This window comes from Tyto alba, unplaced genomic scaffold (assembly GCF_018691265.1).
Source record: "Tyto alba isolate M040663 unplaced genomic scaffold, T.alba_DEE_v4.0 Super-Scaffold_14, whole genome shotgun sequence".
Classification (NCBI taxonomy): Eukaryota; Metazoa; Chordata; class Aves; order Strigiformes; family Tytonidae; genus Tyto; species Tyto alba.
The window spans coordinates 39,910,309-39,930,660 of record NW_024881276.1 but is presented as its reverse complement, the minus strand read 5'-3'; the positions used below and the strand labels follow the sequence as shown (position 1 = coordinate 39,930,660).

Genomic DNA, 20,352 nt, shown 5'->3' with positions numbered 1-20,352 from the left:
GGCAGGTAACCTTGTGCTGTACATATGACTCTCCAATAATATTTGTAATAATGTCTGCATTTATGTTGGTAGTTCTCAACTAGAATGTAAGGACCTTGCCATATTAACAATACCCTACACACTGGACCTTTTGAACAATGTCCCCTTGTCACTGATTTCCATTCTTCTTTGTAGGACAAGTAGGCATGTATAGACCTTTAACTGCATCATATGTTGCAATATATTGCAAGCTTTATTTCTAGAGAATCTTCATATGCTATTTGAAAGAATTTAGTAAATCCTTACAGTTTTAAGCCTGCTGATGTTTATTATCTAGATGTCTGCTTAGTATATAATGTATATTATCTGCAAGACAGTAACAGAAGTTGAGCTATGTGTGATAATTTTACATATATAGATGTAAGTGCTTACATTGCTCTCACCTATGTTGTCACTATCTCACACTTACTCTCCGTTTAGCAGTCAATACATAAATGTCGCATTTTTTTTTTGTTCTTTTCACTGCCTGAATTTTCAGGTGGGATATTTTCTTTCAGTCCAATGATTTCTTACATCCAATAAAGACCATAGTTTAAATATTGCAAACCGAGTCTCTTTTTATTCTGTAATGGAGAAAACTTACTCTGATAACTCTTTTTTACTTGGTTTGGGTTTGTGTGTGTTTTTTTTTTTTTTCCTCTTAATTAGAAATAGGTCGCTTAATTTTTAAGAATGTTTGTTTACCCCCTTTGCACTGAGGAGCAGATGTGCCCTTGGAAAGCTGTAACTTGCGAAAGCAAAAGCACAGGTGAGTGAAATTCATAATTATTAGGGAACGTGATGGGTAATTTTGACAGTGCGGGGGGGGGGAAGCTGTAGACAACTCCAGCCCTATTCCTGAAAATCAGGCACATTTCTCACAGCAGACTGCACAATAGCCCTGCGAGAGCGGCTCTGGAAGGGGCGATTTCATGACATCCGTTCCTAATGCGCCTTTCTGCCGCTTAAACATTGCAACGTGCCTTACAATACCCGAGGTAACGAATCAATTAAACGGGCCGGGGCCCCGGCAGCCGCCCCCCCGGGGCCGCCCGGCTCTGCAGCTCCCCGGCGCCGGAGCAGTAGGACCCAGGGGCCCCGCGCGGCCGCCAATCCACGCCGCTACTTGGATCTATTTGTATGCGATGCCTCCCGCTCCGCGCGTTCACAGTAATACAGATAACGGGTCTGAAAGAATTCTCTTCTGAAGAAGGATTTGATTTTCCAGGGTCCTGATACTGGGAAGAAATCCGCTTTCATCCCCCTTTTATTCCAAAGTCTCCTGAAGAGCTTGCCGCCTTCAGCGCGCTCTCACACACCACCCCCCCCCTCCTTCCATCTAAACGTACAGAGATACAGTCTCGCTCTATGCAAGGAAAGTTGCAAAGGACCGTCGGGATGATGGAGCTGCTAGTTTTCTGAGAGCCTTCCGACCCCGGAGGGTAAGTCCCCCAAGTGCCGAATTAGCGGCCGGTGCGGGGGTCTCGTTGGCAGCCGCTGGGAGGGGCGGGGTGGAAAGCAGAATTTGGGGTGGGGTGGGGTGGGGTGGCAGCTCCGCCGCGCTCGGGCACCGGCTCCGGTCGAGGCAACAGTTTCCCGGCGGCGCCGGGCGAGGTCGGGGCGGGCGAGGGGGAGGCGAAAGTGGCGAGTGCGCGGGGAGCGGTTCCCGCAAGTTTCTCGGCAGGTACGGGAGGCGCGCCGACCGCCTGCGAAGTTGCCGGGGTCTCCGCGGGACGGCGTCCCCCGCTTTATTGCCACCCCTCGGCTCTGCCAGTTATTAACAAAGAAGTTTCGCCGCCGCGCAGCCCGCACCCCTCGCTGCCCTCGGGGCGCCTTTCGGGCTGGCCTGGGGGTGCGGAGGGGGTGTGGGGGTGTGTGTGTGGGGGGGATCCGCGCTGCAACTTCTGGCGGGGCGGTCCCCTGGGGCGAGAACCGCCGGCTTTGTTTTCGCCGCGCTTGCCAGAACCTTTTCCCTTCTGGCGGGGTCGCCGGCGCCGGGGAGCGGCTCGGCCGGGGGAAGCGCCCTCCTCTACCCAACCCCCCCCCCCCCCCCCCCAGGCGCCAGGGCCCCTGCGGAGACCTCAATTCAACGGGAGGGGGGCAATATGCCTGTGTATATATATATATATATATATATATATATATATATGTATGTATATATGGCTGTATAAATAGCTTTAGGAACGGAAAGCGGCACCCCGGGAGGGGGGGCTGTGGTAGCGCACCCGCCAGCACTTGGCTGGGGGGAGCGGCCCCTCTACGCAGGGGCGCTGCGGAGCTGGGGCGGGGGGGGAGCGCAGTCCGCGGGTGCGCGGCCGCTCCTCGCACAATGGAGGGCCCCGGGCGCGGCGGGGCTGGAGGAGGAGGAGGAGGAGGAGGAGGAGGAGGAGGAGGAGGAGGAGGAGGGAGGTCTCCGGCTCCGCTGCAGCAGCTACTCCTGCTGCTGCAGTGCCGCAAACCCGCACCGCGCCCCCCCCGCCCCGCGGGGCAGCACCTCCGCGGAGGGTGCGCGGCCGGCGCGTCGCCGTGTCCCGGCCCGCGGTGGCGGGGGAGGGCGGCGCGGAGCCCCCGCGCAGCCCGGCGCCCCCCGGGGTGCGGGGAGGTGCGGAGCCCCCGCGGAGGCGGCCTGCCCCCGGGCCGGGGTGCGGGGAGGTGCCGTGGCGGGGACGGAGGCTCCTCTCGGCCGCCTCGCTCGTTCCCTGCGCGTTCGGGCCACGCGGGGGGGTTAGCCGCTAACGGCTCTGCCTGCGCAGGGTCGGCAGCAGAAGTGATGCCGCACCTGAGTGTGTCGTTATTAAAAAAAAAAAAAAAAAAAAATATCAAAAGTACGGAGGGAGAAATGCAAAACGCTTACATATGCGAAAATCAGGACGCAGTCAAGTTTGCCTTTGACACGATCCGTATCCATATTTTTTGTAAAGTGTTGTAGGCTAATCTTTTTTTCTCCATGTTCACTGGGATATGTAAAGGTTCATGAGTGATTGACGACTTTTTATTATTAAAATGTTTTTCAACTTTATCATATTTCACATTTTAGTTACAAAACTGAAATCTTTACAGTTGGTGATTATTCTGAGTACACTGAAGAACTTTAGAGGCATTTTTTTTTGGCGGGGGGGGAGGGGGGGCAGGGACACGGACACATGGTTTGTGACATACCTGTGTTTCACAGATGTGGATAGAAGGGATGGTTCTCTAATCCTAGACCATTGTGCCGTAGATATACATTGAGCTTCAACTGGTAGGCAACAACTGGCATTTGGGAAGGCTTCCTATTAAACTGAAGTTCATACTTAAAGGAAAAAGAAACCTTTGTTGGATGCAGTTTCTAGACAAGACAGGTTAAGAATGTCCTGTTACATTATGGAGTAACAAGGCTAATCGCCAAACATCAACTGCATGTGATTTATTTTGCTATGTGCTTCGCTTCTTCAGTCATTTTAAATTTTTCTGCGTGCATGTTTTCTACTTATCTTACACTGCTGTAAATTCCAGTGGCATTACACTGGTGTAAACAGGCTATAAGAGTGTGGAAAGAGACCTAGCTTTTGCTGATTAGAGGCAAGGTAGGAAGACAGATAGGTAATAAAATGATTGTAGTGCTTCTCGGAGTAATTCATTGCTTTTCAGTCTTTCAGCAAATGCCGCCAAACTTCTGCAAATTGTATAGCAGTTGTGTCTCAAGCCCCTAAAATAACAGATTCTTGCAAGCATTTTTGGTATGGTGACTGACACTTGCCCAGAAGCTGCACTGGTTTCCATAAGAATCCTCACAAAAACAAAGGAGGCCATTGTGGCAACCTGAAACAGCTTGGTGGTTGTTGACTGACTGTTTAGCTGGTGAAAGGCAATTTCAATCCTTACCTTTTGCTTTCCCTGGTCATACTGAATCCTCAATATCGAATACTGCTTGGTTGAATATTAAAGAGATGAGGAGGACTCGACCAATTTTGCAATGAGGTATTGTGCAAGTGTCTTCACCAAGGTGTAAACAAATGGTTTATTAGACATAGTCTCCCAACAAGTTTTTAAAAAGAACTAAATATTTAACAAGAGGAAAGGATATTTGAGTTCTGATGCTTTCCTTTGTTGATGCTATTTCATCTGTTCCTGTGGTTTATTTTATTTTTTTTTTCACTTTATGGACTTTTCATAATGTCTTCTGCTGTAACTGGATTTGGACCACAGTAAGCAACATAATCCACATGGACATTATATATACAAAGTATTTCCTTCAAGTAACTTTTCAAGGCCTATGTGCACATCTGAACTTCAGCCTAAGTGTGTTAGCTATGGGAGACTCACATTTTTTTGCGGAAACCATAGGAAATTTCAATGTATACAGATGAGCAAATGCAAAATAGAACCAAGAGTAGAGAAGTCCTTCTTCCATCTGGGCTTCCCTGACATCTTTGTTGTGGCACATGGCTAGGTATAAATTTATCAAACTTGCATAGTTCAACAGGTAAGTGTGTAAAGAAAAAGAAAAAGGGGGGGGGGGTGGGGGGAGAAAGGAAGTGATTTTCTTGACCTTTTACATGAGAGGAATTCCATGGGCTGTGATCCTTCTGGCGTGGAATCAGCTGTCAAGCAAAGGAGTCCTTCGGTCAAAACATAAAAATAATTGGGAAACTGTGATGATTTTTGTTTGCCCAGATTTTGTGCTTGCCCTTTTAAGTGTGCTCTGTGTCATCAGAGACATCAAGCGATCTCATGTTGCTTTGCTTAGAGCCAGGCCTGGACTCCCAGGTAACAAGTAACAAAAGTTATATGTGTAATGTGTTAATCCATCGGAGGCTGCAGACCTGTGTTTGTGAAAGAAAGAGATGAAGAATTAAATGTAGTGGGCTTAAACTTTACTCTTTCCACCTGTGTATCTTCTCCAGATAACCTCTTCTGTAGCTTAAAAATGCAAATTATCTTTATTTTAACATACATAGTATATGTCCTTGTACTAATACATTTCTGTATGTTCCTGTTACTTTCCTAGCTACATCTTTGTTAATGTACAAGATGAAGAGCTTTAAATATTTTGATCTCTTCTGTTATGGAAAATACTAGAATAATTGTGGATCAAGACTAAAGTTTCTTGGTAACAGTATTTGTGAGCACTCTATTTTTACATATATTAGTCAAGCCATATGGAATTACAAGGTCAGCACTTGGTTCTAGGTTCAGGAGGAGCTTGTGGTCTAATGGTTTTTCTATCTCCTTCTGTGTGCCATAATACTATAACTCAATCAATTTGAGTGGATTTGCACACATATTTGCCTGTATTATAGGGAAAATGGCTTCTTTAAGACAAGCTTAGACAATTTCAAATTTCTAGGCTTATCGAAGTGATACATCACACAGTCAGAATATGAAGAGAAACATTGTGTGTCCTCATATGCCATTATAATTAGAAACACCCCACACACACACACAAAAAAAAAAAAAAAAAACCACAAAAAAACCCTAAACAAACAGAAAAAAAAAAAAAACAGAAAACCAACACAGCCCAACCAACCAACCAACCAAAAAAAAAAAAATCTGTAGAATACCCTATAACCGTTGAAAGAATTGTAAGGCAGTTCTGCATATCTTGAGTATGTAAGTTAAATATGCAGCATCCCCATAAGGTTTCAGAAGACTCGGCTAATCCTTACCAAGCCATAGTGAAATATGACATAATAGGACATAATGAAATATTTCTTCCAATCTGCGAGAGACTTAACAGATAGCCTGTGTTTCACCTGTAGTATTCTATCTGTCTGAATTGCTCAGTCAATAAATCTTTCATTCCCTATTCATCTTCTAATCATCAGTCCCATCAGTTCTCTCTCATCATCATCAATTTGTAGTTTGCCAAACACATCAGTCCTTTCCCTGGATTAACTCTCTGGGTCCTCCAAACTTCTCTACTGATTAATCTGTCCTTGTCCATCTTGAGGTCCAAGTGTGCACCACCCTCCTGCCTTCCCTGGTCATCTCTGTGTAACTTCCCTAAAGGCAGTTTTGTTTGTTTCCAGTCCTATATCATCTGTCTTAGCCATTTCCAGTTCTGTCAAGTCATGAGAATTTCTCACATTTTCATATGGTATATTTATTTCCCCACGTGTTCTCTTGCTTTCTCCTCTGTCAGTAGTGAATACATTGAGTGTGTTTGTTCTCTTTCCCTACTCATCTCTTGCTCATCGCAGTCCATGTAAGTTGATCCTTACACCAACAAAATGAGCGTGGCAGGAGAGAGAAAAAGTTGGCAGGAAACAGCAGTGTGACTTGGTAGCCTACTGGTTGTCCCTAACCTAGGGGAGATTTTCCAGTCTGATCTGTTTGTAATACAACTGGCTTCAGACTAATACCATGTGGTTATAATGTGCAAAATTGTTCTAAGAAGTAGCATCCAGAGCTCAGAAAGTCCTATTCAAGCCAAGTGCTTGAGTTCCTGGGCCATAAACTTTTCTTACATGCTATTTTGGCCCCAAGTGTCGTCCCTTTCTCCTTGTAGTCTGACAAGGAGGCCACATCCTGGATGGATGATACCACTTGCCCAGCTTCCTTGAACCTAATGTAGAATATTTTAAGTTAGGGCTGAGGAAGTATCTCTGTTGGGAAGGCAGGAGCCGTGAGACCTGAATTTCTGGCAAGAGTGTAGCTGGAACTGAGGTCTCTTCCTTCCACATGAAGCAATTCCTGCACAGTATGTAATTTCTGCTTTTTCTCCTTAGTCTTTTGAAGTAAAGTAGCTTCCATGGTTTGTACAGTTGTTCGTGCTGCCTGAATCTTCACCGTGCTCAGAGCACTGGGTTTCCTTCCAACCAAGGAGTGGCACTCGGTTCATAAGCCCCTTCATCTCCTTTCTGTATTGCTGTGGGGTTAATCTAAGTTCCCTAGTTGAGGAAGTTCTGCATCACCCCCATCTCTCCAGAGAAATTTTCAGGTTTAAGAGAGAAACACCTTAAGTAGCAACTAGTATGTGGCTTTTTCTTTACCACTTTCTTCAATTTAGGGGAAATGCTCCTGCATAAATTCAGTTGTGTACTCTGGATTTCCCTCTCGGAGCCCCTGCTTGGGAGAAGAAACAGTTGCATGGGGGGCAGGAACAGTGAATTTATGTGTGTATTTTTGTTATTCCCCATAACAATAAGTCTGTTCCACTCCTAAAAATAACATATGGAAGAATTTGACTGATCTGGTAAACTAGGATTCAGTTGTCAACAATGGCAACTTTTCACTCTAACAAGTTTACTATTGTGGTGAATGTGTATTCAAAAAGAACCATATTTGAATATGTGATTTAAGATATCACACTTTCATGCTTCTAGTATTTGATGTGCCTGTTCAATCTCAGACGTGATAGTCACTTAAATACTCATTTCATTTTACTTTACTTGTCTGTTCTAGCTCCTTTCTGAAAAGGAACTGTAGAAATGGAAAAACTTTGTTAATGCAAGACAGTGGCTGTGAGCATACACACACTAAGTTGCTGTACTAACACTTTTTAGTGTCCTGCAGTGCTTTTCAGAAAAAAACAAGACTTAAGGAACTTCATTACAGTCTTCATTAAGACCTTCACACTCAAAATAATTTAGTGTTAGAAAGCACCAAAAACCTCAACATGAAAGGTAAAGTGAGCCTCTGAAACAATATAAGAACAGATCACCTAACTATGGGGGTACAGGAGGCCACTGCCTATGGTGCTGCCCTTGGCAAATACAGAAATCTAGACAAACAACAGTAGTGTTTGTAATTTGCCCTTGTTCCAAGAACACAGAGACTTTAAAGTAGGATTTTATGAAGAACAGCTGGACAAAAGAGTTGTAAATTCATTTTGATTCCTTGAAAAACTTTTCAAATTTACTAAACTTTTTGTAACTGCAAGTCCTGCCACACCCAACTTAATATCTGAAAGTCAAATGCTTTTCTCTCACTCTCATTTATCAACAGTGGTAGTTGTGACTGGGATAAAAATTATTCTGCAAATTTATGCCTCAATCCCACTCCAGTTGTGTCAAGAAATTTATTAGTGATAAATCCCTTTAAGACTATGACTTGACTCGTTGAACCCATGTTTGAGTTTTCATATCTGACAACTGAAAAAAAAAAAAAAATTCCTTTCTGTGTTAAAAACTAAAGAGGAAAATTAAATTGTCTGCAGCCAGACAGAACTGCAGACAATTCTAACTGAAATATTTGAATACAATAAAGCCAACTTCAGTCCCCAGATAAGACCCTGATGCAGCTCAATATTTTTGGCTAATTGCACTTCTGAATGTTTTTAAAATTAAGAAAAAAAAAAAAAAAAAAAAAGATGTTACTGAGAACACTGCAACATAAAATCTAAAGAAAGTTAAAATGTATCTCTATTTCTTGTGTCATGGTATTGTAATCAAGTTTGACTGCCTACAGCATTGAAATGAAGCACTGAAAAAAATGTTTCCAATAATTTATTTTAGATTGGGTGTGCTGTGTATGGATGAAAGCAAGGCACGCTTTTGAACTATCTACACTCTGTTATGAAAAGATAGGAACACTTCCTCCAAGTGAAATAGGAGAGGAATGAGAGAATGGAAAGTATGGCAGAAGGAATGACAGGATACAAATATTCTTTATCTTGCATGGAGATTTGACACTGCAAGTTAATTTTATCTTTGTTCATTGAAGTATATTTTGGAGTAACCCACAGTTTATTGCCTCTGCACATTATTAAATCTCATTACAGAAAAAAGTCATAGTAAGGAGAGGATCAACATATGAAAATATATATTTAAATAATTATAATGACTAGAATGGCAAGCAAAACCAAGAAGCATTCCTATTCTCTTCTGAGGGGGAAAAAAAGTACATTTTCCAAAATTTTAAGGTCATAGTCTGTGATGGTGGAATGAAGATTACTAGATCATTTGAGCTGTCTTCAGCACATTTACCCAAACCAGGATTTCAGTTTGCTAGCTCCTGAACAATATGTAGAACAAGTGGTATTTCTCTACCTTGAAGCATTATCTCAGTTGAAAAAGTTCAAAAAAAAAAAAAACTTTAATCAAATGAACAGAACTCTGTGCATAACACTTTAACTTGAGAAATACCAAACTTTGAATCTTGAAATGTATGTGTAAGGTATAAGGTACAAAGTTTAACTCTGGGACATGTTTTGAGATAGTGGGGTTTTTTCATCTTAAAAGTTCTGGTGACAAATACTAAGATGTGCTAAGTGTAAATGGCTAAGAGAAGGATGGGCATTTTCATGCCTTGCCATACTTAAGCATCATCTACATTCAGCCTTACTTGACTGGAGGTTGGTGTTGTTTCTATCAGTAGCTTATATAATTAAAATATTTTTGCTTGTGTTTGCATGTAAATTGCCAATGTGTGATTTCTTTTTTTATTTCTCACCTTATGTCCATAATATGAGCAACCATCCTGATTGTGAACTCTTTCCAAGAAGTAATAATTCTCCCAGAATCTTTGGTGGGTGAAGTTTTAAGTAGGTGGTCCGAATTATTTTCTCTGGGGGCCATAACTCCTCTCTCAATATCATTCCTTAATGTCATGTGTGAGAGCACCAGTGTGCAACTACACAACTGTCCATTCATATTGACAACGTAGTTTACAGCTGTATTTCTGTAAAAAAAATATTTTAAATATTGTTAATTTAAATACTGAAACCTGATTTCAAGAATGGTTATTCTAAATCTGCTAGACTAGATTTCTGTTGTCATTACAGTAAATCTCTTGTTTATTACCGGATATATATTTGTGTGGGAAAAGTGCCTAATTTGCCTGTAGGCTCAAAGCAGCTCCCTGATTTTTCCCTGATGGAAAATCTTAGCAGCCTCTCCTTGGTTATTTTAGGACAAGTCATAACGAGTATGTATTTCTTTCACTCAATAAATAGCTTTAAGTGCAAATACAATAATTCTTTTGTACCTATCCCCATTAATTTCATGGCAATGAAATTATTTCACTTTCTGCAACTCACAGCAACAAGCAACACTTCAAAAGATGAAACCAGGTGAAAGAGGTCTTGATCTATGTCAAGGTATGCAGAATAGTGTAAAGCAAAACACATCTATTTTAGTGTGATACTTTTTGGAAGGCTACATAGTTCATAATCTACTGTTGCTAAAGTACCTTATATGCCTGGCATCACCCAGCTTTGACTAATGAGACCTCAAGTTCTGTGCAAATCAGCAGAGATCAGAAGAGGCAGTGGCCTTAACCTTGCATTGATCCAGAGAGAGCCTAGCCCTAGGTGGATGATATTATTCAGAATATTTTTTTTCTGACAACAGGAACCAAGTCTGAATTCTACAGCTTATCTGCTTATCGTCACACATCAAGACATTCAGAAAGTGAATCTGTATGCTTTAGAAAGAGCAGAATAATGCAGATTTCTTCTCACTGACCTCTATATGACTCTACAGTGCATTTCTAATCTCAGACTACAAATGTCTTCTTATCCTGATGTTAGGAATAATTTATAATAAGGGCAACCATTAAACATTTATTGCAGTTTGGTACAAGACAGTACTGCCCCATTCTGCTAAGATGATCATGGATGACTGTAAAACTCTCTGGTCTTTTTCTGACTATAATATAACATGTTGCTTGGGAGAATGGTTCAAATCTTCACACATCTCTGGGAAAGCAGGAACATTTCAGCTGACCTCAGTTACTCAGATTTTCATTGATTCTTGGCTGAGCTACAGTAATGAGAAGCATGACCTAAATATTTAGAAAACATTAGGCAATGTAAAAACATGCTGCACATTTCCTGCTGGGGCTACTGTAAGCACATTGACCCTACTCTCTGCAGCCTATCAAGTTCAAGGCTTCTGTCTTAGAGATCCAGGGAGCTTAATGTCTTTGGCCCAGGATAATCAGAAATTTTTCAAGCTCTGTATATAATGTCTCTGTTTTTCTGGCTGGATGGAGTATGCTACAGTAAAAATCAAAGTGCAATCTCTGTAAGAGACAGGACTTTCCAGGGGTATAACCTACAGCAGTGTGAAACCGATTGCCTAAGGAGTTAGGAACCAACATTTAACTGCACCTAACTCTCCAAATAAAGCAATCCTCTTTGTTGGAATATTGGTTGCACAACACAGAGGGGGTTGGTTTGTTTTCAGACTGTCACTCAGTCATCAGGAAGAAACTTCAAATGTGATAGCTGCTAGTCAAACCCAACCAGAAGGCAGTAATATGCTACTATGCTTAGCATAGTATAGAAGTCACTTGCCTGCATGCCATCAAAGAGGAGATTGTACCTCGCTCTGCCTGCTGTTTCAGGGGGTGAGGAGGAGAGGAACGTGTGCCAGGTTCTGGCTCTTCCATAAATGCCCTCCTTTTCTGGTACAGCTATGCTCTGGCAGGTGAGACGGATAGGTTGGACTAAAGCCATGTCTCCTTGTACCCTTGTTTGTCTGCAGAAGATACAGCTATTCTAATGAGCCAGTTTCCTTTGTGTTGCACTAACTAGTCACTGGACTTGTCCCAGTGAAAGTCACTAAAAATAGTTTCAGTAGTGAATGACCTTTATCTTTTCATTACAGTGAATTGCCATATAGTTATATGCAGGTGCACATATAGAAACTCTGACATCAGGGCTTTGTAATTCTTGAGTTTTCTTAGGGAAAAAAATGAACCTTTGCAATCTTGAAGTCTGTTCTATCTCAAATACATTTCAGGGAAAAATACTGGAATTAGAAATATTAATATCTTTGTTCTTAGCAAGGTATTAATAATCTATAAATTCTTACATATACCTGTTTTCAAATAAAGATAGTGTGTTGTTACCAAACCTTAGCAATAAGAAGCAATAAGACAGAATACATGAAAAACAACATTTATGTGAAGCCCTTTACAAGAGATGAAATAAGCTATAAATTGCTGCTCTGTTCCAGGTAGTTTTATCCCAATGTCAAATGAAAGCATGATCTAGAAATGTAAATATAATATGAAAGACATGATTTGTAACTAAAAACACATCATATTTTCAGCAAAAACAGAAACAAAAGCAGAAAAATCAAAGGTACCTCAGGTGAGATTCTTTTTCTTTTTTGATTTTTGCTGTTATAAAACTTTTCTGCGTAAATGGACCTTCATGTTCCAGTTTTGCCCTTCCAGCTCTTTGTGACAACAGATCATCCTTCACATAGGAATAAGGCTGATTTTGCAGGTGGCACTGGAACACTGGTTGGAAATTCAGTTTCTGAGCCTGCTCCTCCCTCTAGTGGAACAGATACTCTTCTCATGAGTAATTCTGGAGAAAAGTAATGGAAATATGTAAGCTTGGCAATCTATGTTTCTTCTTCTCCATAACTTCTTAAAATGTCTCAGAAAACAGAGTGGACAAGGACTGCTTCTGTAGGCAGCTAAAACAACTTAAATGCTGCTCCATCTGGAGCACCTGCTGGCTAGAGCCATTGCTGGAGTGCAGGACTAAGGTGCCTGTTTTGCCCTGCTTTGCTTTCGAAACTCCTTGGTGCTAGGGAATATTCAAGGTGTGTGACAACTAATTATGTGTCTGTAGCAGGGATGTGGCACCCTTCTCCAAAACTCTGCTTCAAACAATAGTAGTTTTTTATTTGGTTTGTACCAATCGCCTAAGGTAAAATGACTGTAGTTCAGAAGTGCAATGCCCATACCAATCCTCTCTGGTGTGCTCTGTTTGATTAAAAAAAAAAAAAATACAAGCAAGTAAAAACTTTGTGCTATTGAAGTGAAGCCAATGAAAGACTCTTAAGGAGAAAATGCTGTGTAATTAAAAAATTAACATTAAAAAATAGCCCAGGATATGCAGTATCAAACATTACACAATCCATCTTTCTATTAATGTAAATTTTTTTTTCAAACATAGCATTTTTGTTTGCATAGCAATAGGCTACTGATGAAGAATAGAGGAAGTTTGCGATGAGAATGGAGATTATACACCTGTCTTGGGTTCATGTATAGAATATAATATGCATTTAAAGAAAAAAAGCAAAGCTGGGTGTATGATTGCGTTATTACCCACCAGCAATTTCCCTTAAAAATGTTTAAATAATACATAAAAAATTTGAAAATGTAAATCTGAAGGCCTGTTGCCTGTCTGGCTCAGTAATGGCTGGCAAATGCTTGTCTGAGACACTGAAGTCTACTCCCCCCACCTTCATTATTAGTATCAGTTCATAGCTCTCCTTAGACACTTAGGAAACTAAAGGTTATCACAGCATTAAATGCTCAAAAATGTCTACGTATGTTAATGCAGTTCAATGATACACTGTACTTTACTAATACCATATGGTTGTGAAATGTTGGTGACTTTTTCAGCTAGTTACATATCAAGTTACAATTTTATATTACTTTACATAGCAGTAACATAGTAAGTAAAAACCATCATCATGGTTTCAACCTGTAACTAAAGAACCTAATTTTGTTTTCTCTAAGTCAGTAGCAATATATTAACTAGAAATAGATCATCAAGGAACAGCAAGGATCTAGATCAACAGAAAGAGTACAAATGGGAACAAAAATTTTGAATTTTCCTGAATATTGCCCATGTCTTTAAAGTCTATTGTGAACTTCTGAATTAAAAAAAAAATGTTAAGGCATGAATGCACTAAGAAAGTAAGGATAATAAACAGGAAAGTTATTGCATGGTACTTTGTAAATGTTTTCTTAAGTATATTTTTCTTTAAGTGGTATATGATTTATAGAGTATGCCTCTGTGAATTGTACCTCCCACCAGTAGCTTCTCCACATAGAGAAAGAACAGCTTATTGCAGCTGTCAGCTAATGAAATGACTCCTGCAGTTCAAGTAGTTGCAGCTTTGGGCTGAAAACCACGGTTCTGACATTTCTGGCAACATATACCAATGTCCTGTGGCAGAGGGTTTTTGTTTTGTCATGATGTACAACTACTGCAGTGAGCAAAGACCATGAAGATGGGAATATCAGAAATCATTTTATCGTTAATCTGTTATTTTTTTTGCTGAGAAGCAGAAAGTCTGCCAAATTTTGTGCAGAACATAATCTTAGAGGTCAATGCAGTCTCAGTATGTATGATTACTTTCTTAAAATGTCAGGCTCAAAACAAAAAAAAGCAGTGAGAGGAAGCTGAGATTGCCTTTACAGAGGATAATTACACATCCATGTTGGAGCCACGCTTTGGCTATCTGGTCACAGGAGGAAATATCTTCTATATGATATTACTGCTTTTATTTGTAAGGGCTTTGGCTCAAGAATTGTGTCATCTTGAAGGTATGCTGCTCCTACTTTTTTTTTTTTTTTTTTTTTTTTTTAAATTAGCAAGTCTAGATTTCATGCAAATAAATGGATAAAGTAGCTGGAATTAGTCTGATTCATTACTATACTGTTTATGGCTGTGCATGTAACTCAAAAAGAGATGACTGCAATGCTAGCATTTATACCTTATTTCTCTGAGTGTAAATGTACCTACAGACCTTTTATTACAGTCTAACTGGAGGGCCGGTGAATAATCTCAGCATGGTTGAGCAGCAAATGTTGGAGGATAATTGGTTCTGCAGGCTAAGATTGTATGAATGTGGAAGGTCTGGTAGGGAAGATTGATAGGCAGTTATTTTACATTGTGTTTGAAATCTACTTTTGTTTGGAATTTTATGTGGAAGATAACTTACCTTTAAAAGTTAAAAATTATAAGTTTTGATTCAAATGAAAGATTGAGGTTAATGTTCCCTAAATAATGTCTTTGTAGTCTTAAACTGATAAACAGAACATGCTGAAGAGTCCATTCAATAAAGCTTACAAACCTTTAATTAAATTGTGAAGCCATTTATACAATTCTTTAAAAGTGAATCTTTGCATGTAAACTTCAAACATTAGGTTGAGCATATTCAAGTATTATATATCCTACATAAAGAGCATACTTGCTTATAGGTATTTCTTTTTTTTCCTTCCAAGTGAGATTTCAGTGCATTATTGTATAGTAAAAGACAAACAAAAAATACAGCTGAAGTACTCTGGATATGTTTTAGCCTTCATCTCTTTACAAAACTTCTAGTGGATTTTAAAATTTTAAATTTTTTTTTAGCAAGGGTGCCTTGGACAAGTGATGCTGTAGTAAGCCTTTAATAATATTATTATCCATTAGTCCCTTGTCTGTCCATTCTCCTTTTGATAAGAAATCTGTCCTTTCATTGCTGTTTATCTTAGGACACTTAACAGCTCAGGATAGGATATGTTTTGCTTGTTTCTTTGCAAAGTTATTTTATTGAATACATATTTGATAAAGCCATAGTTTTTAAGATAAAACTTGTTTGAGAGGAGGGGAATGCAATACAAATGACTCTCAGTCACGCTGTTACTCATGCTAGGTTTCACAGTGGTGTTGGGCAACATACATGGGATCTAGTACCTGTGATTGGAATAATTTTACATTGTCCTCTTCTCACACGCTTCAAATAGGTAAAGAAATAAAGCTTGATCAATTACAATGACAGTCATTCTCTGTTTATAGCTAATCTTGGAATCTGATATCCAACTATTCAGTTAAATTTGCTAGAGAGGTTGAGGTCTCAAAGATACCTAAATTCCTACAGGTAGCAGAGGAGAAGAGAGAGACCCAAATTAACGTTCACATTACCACAGTATTTATCTATTCTGTTAGTCTTGCTGAATGATTGATCAGTGTGTACTTCTTGGCTGGCTATTGAGAAGTGAGCTACTCAGACCGGTCCCAGAGCCTTTTCTAATTTGTCCCTCTGAATGACTTCGGCATGCACTGGTGAGAAATTGGAAAATGTGGAATTGACCTGATGGTGCGTGCTATTTTCCACTGTGACTGGAAGGAAGGGGAATGAATTGTAACTGGGATTATTGTAAAAGAACTGGAGAAAGGATTTGCGACTTGAATCTGTAGGAAGGGAGGATTCACAGCACAAGTTGCTTATTGCAGTCATCCACAGGGTCCACCTATTACATTTGCCAGAAGAAGCTGAACTGCACAATTTTCAGAGGAGAAGGAAGGAAAAAAAGAAAATAGGGTGTAGTCACTATCAAGAATAGTTCATGAAAATGTGAGAACATTTCAGTTTTACTCTCATTAAACAAATCCATAAATTGGCTCTTGCTCTGTCCCTTGCAAATGCAGCTACTAAACCCCTCTATTCCAATAAAAGAAGTCATATGAAACAATTTTACTTCGGAAGCTGATCAACAATGTGGGACTGAATAAAATGTGAAGTATTTAGTCTTTATCACCGCAAGAAAGGTGAATTAGAATGTCTTTAGCCGTTATCATTCACTGTTAGTATCTCAAATGAATACTGCAAAATGTATAAAGGTGATTTTTCACTTTAATAGACGTATTTAATAGCTGCCTCTGAATCCTGCTTTCTAACCACAAATCAATGGCAGAAACTTTGAGTGCTCTGATGTAGAATATTACGTTTCTTTTGCCTGCCGTGGAGCCTTTTCTTTTAAGTGTTTGTATTGGTTAAAAAAGGAAAAAAAAAAAAAAAATTGGTAGTCTGGTATGGAAGTATGCACTTCCACTTTTCCAGTTATGAGCTGTGCATTTAAATACCTATCTTATGACTCAAGATTTCAGTATTGTTCCTTCCAAGCTTCAAACTGAAAGGCTCAAACTACTTCAAAGTATTGAAATTGTTAATTGTGAATAATATTTAGAGAATATGAGAGAGGAAAAGTGAGCTTCAGCCTAACTCTCTGGTTTAATTCCCATAGCAGCTACCTGGGATTCAGTCCTTGAATTCAGTCTCACATATTACATAGTAATTGGCATCCAGGAATTTCTTCTTTCTGGGAATTTAATTAATCTTTGGCTGGAGAACTCCTGTTGAAAAATGTATAATCCATAATACCATACTGTTGTACAGCACTGTCATGGAAAAGGGCCTAAGCGAGTTTGATAGTGTTGTTTAGGGTTTCACAAATCTTCTCTGCCACATTAGTAATCGAGTGGTAATTCAAAAGCCCTGCATTAAACTTACTTGAGTTCACAGAAAATTTTCTTTCCAGTCAGATGTTATTATTTTGCTTTCAGGCTTGTCAAGCAACAGCACCTCCATTAGCAAACCCTCACTTCATACACTTCTAGTACTCAACAACACCACTGATCTTTGGTAAATGTAATATATGCATGGTTATGGTATCTTTACGCTAACAAAAAAATAATAGGTGGCTTACTTTTTTTTCCTTTTCTTCTTTTTTTTTTTTTTTTTTTTTTCCTTAGTATCAAAAGTAATTGGACTGCATTAGAAAATAATAATGTAGAACTGATGTTTTAGAACCAAATTAAGCAAGAGTCTGGAGACAAATATATGCACACAGAAATTGTAACTGGATGGTTCAGTTCACTTACAAGCAAAACACGTCAGTGTGGGAAAAATCTGCTAGATGTGGATCAGTCTCCTAATAAGCGTCTTGACCAGCAATCAGTATCTGCAGGTTTGGCTTCTTCCTGTATAGCATCTTTCATGTCTCACCCAGGCCACCCCAAAACCAGGGTAAACAGTGTTACAAAATCAGCTTGCCAGTATCACACCCAAAGGACAACAGTTGCAGATCCAGTTCTTTGTCTGGTGGTTGAATTAAGCACTATTATGTGGAGTTTAACAGACCATGAAAAATTGAGCATTGTCAGAAGAAAAGTAACGCTGCTACAAATGTAGAAGGAAGTGTTTCTTATTTGACAGAGGCTAAATTTTTAGGTTTCATTCATTTCTGGACAAATTTTGAGAAAAGTCAATGCCACCAAAGACATAGTGATAGTGTATGGCACCATGTTTACCGTGATGTAAATGCTCATTCCATGTGGAAAGTAGTTCTGAGTAACAGTGTGCTGATTTCCTTTGATCTCTCTGGGAACAGAGGGTCAGTAAGGATGAACAATTTTCATTAGATGAGGGTGATAACTGTGTGTGAATTTCGCCACATATGAAGAAGTGGCTCTGTGTCTTTTTTTTTTTTTTTTTTTTTTCCTAGGTGGTGTGGTCTGGAGAACTGAGTGGTGAATCTCACAGAAGTAATTGTAGTAAATAAGACAACAGCTAATGAATATGCAAAAGCTTTCTGGTGGATGTTTGAAAAAAACCAAGCAAAGCAAAACAAAACAAAACCAAAACCCAACAACCCAGACTAAAAATTAAAGGCTGTATCAGTCAACACTGGACATATACAGATAATATATTAAGAAAAGTAAATGCAGAAAATTCAGAAGAACAGTATCAGCTCTTTATGTGCTTCTTAGGCATTTACTTTTAAATGTTTAACTTTGGGAATGAAAAATTTTAAAAGATTCTATAGCATAAATGGAAAAAAAAATTACTGTAAATTTATAATTATCAAAATATATAATTGATTTCAGTGTGACAAAATTATTAACACTATTTGTAGTAGCAAAGTAATATATTTTCTAACTTCTCAGTTGAAAGAAGTCATTCCCATTATATGCAAGTTAACAGCTGCTAATCAGAATACTGGGGTTTACAGAAGGTCTGTTGAAAGACATCGTAGTTATTATGATTAGTGCTGAAAGAATATAAAATAAATAAATAAACCCATTATCTGTATTGACAGAAATGAAAAATCTTAGACTAAATTATTCCTGTTTTCCAAGTTTAAAATGAATAAGTGTGACAATCGATTACTTCTTTTGCATTCCTTCTGTTGTACCACCAGCTTTATTGATTGGTTTCAATTAATGTATACCAACAAGTAAATTAACATAGCACCTGAGGCATAATTCTCTGGTGGTTCACATACACTGACTTCTTACCATTCTTGCTGTTTTAACTCCTACTGAGCATATTGCTGGGAGCTACAATATTTTTCAGTCTGGACACGGACATTACCCATGGCTCTAATGACAGGTCATTTACAGCAAACCCATGTTTCACTGCGGAGATGTCTCTTTAAGTGTCATCTTATCAATGGCAATTCAATTAGTCAACCTTAAGACTTTGAGATATATCTCACACTGTGTCACACAACAGTAGCTTCTTTGCATTTTAAATATTAGCTTTTGTCACTGTTATACTTTGATATACATAAAAAATGCATTTTCAGCACAATTCTTCATTCAGAACTCCATGGAAAACACTTGCCATGTTAAAACTCACTGCCTTCATTCCCAACAGTGCTGTCAGCTGAAAAGACTTGTGGACTTGTACTGTGGACAGGAGCCTTTCAAAGCTGGTGCTTACCCTATCACCATATCCCACATCTCATTAATTACTGTAAACATCAGATGATTCTAACCATCTGAAATATCAGCGCATCTAAGTGTCTAAAATATTCAGCTACTGAAAAATAAATGCAATATATATATAAATACTACTGTGGTGGATGCAATCTATACATACAGGCAGAAACACAAGGGTTTTTTTTAAAGTAGCAGAGAATTTTGAACCTGCTTAATAGCTATTACAGCTATTGAGACTGAATTCTCAGCTTCATTTTAGAGCCAGGTCCTGATTTTTCTGGGATACTTACACAATGAAGACATCCTTTCAAGACATGGTCTTTCTCTGCATCAGCCAACTGAACTCCTTAGGGATAAACCACATTGCTTTCTATAAACAGTGGTTACATGTCTTTGGGAAGAAAGCGTTTTCTGGAGTATGTACTCAAGCACAGTGCAATTACATTGTTCTTCAGTGTATAGTCCTGTACATACTGAACATAGGCCGTTTGGTATGCATAAATATAAAGCAATGAAGATGTGTTCACAGGCTGTGCTATGGAAAACCCTGAGCAACAGTGCACACTTAAGAATATAATACTTTTTAGTTAGTAAGTGCTGTAGATGCATATTGGAAACTGTCTTTTGGGAAATGAGTAATTAATCTGAGTTTTTAAAAAAAAAAAAAACAACAGATACCTACTGGTTGTAATTGAGCATAGGGTCTTCTAAACTAACGTAGAATACTTGAATACCGAGCATTTAATCTCCCTAAATTCTGTCTTCTAATGGCTGTACTGAGTGTGAATGACTAAATACGTACGTCCTTCCCACCCCCCCCTCCCCACCCCAATCCTTATTTGTGAAAAATTATGTTTCTCAGTCTTTTCAGTGATACTAAAATGTTTTGTGGGCCTGTATTTTCTTATTTCTATACCAGTATTTTCACATGTTCATCTTTGAGTTCTTGTAGCATCAAAGAACCATGATTTAAAGCTAATTTTGAATTGTTCCTGAGAAATAAAACACACTTGTTATTTACATGGAGAAGGTATTGTCAACGCAAATCAACTGGTGTGTTTAGCAAGACTGTAAGCTAAATGTACGCTGATAGCTTCCCTGATAAATTATGTGGTATTACAGAATACCAACTTCTTTAATATGCAACATTTATTTTACAAGTATGT

At 39.3% G+C, this 20,352-nt stretch overlaps 1 protein-coding gene across 5 annotated transcripts in view; it reads left to right on the top strand.

The window, feature by feature from the left end:
* Nucleotides 1-1,187: 1,187 nt before the first annotated feature.
* Nucleotides 1,188-20,352, top strand: part of ROBO1 (roundabout guidance receptor 1) — a 740,888-nt gene continuing 721,723 nt past the window's right edge. For all 5 annotated transcript variants that reach the window (XM_032989478.2, XM_032989487.2, XM_032989502.2 and 2 more), the window contains exon 1: nt 1,188-1,460. The gene's annotated coding sequence lies outside the window, so the exon portion shown is untranslated. The remainder of the gene's footprint in view (nt 1,461-20,352) is intronic.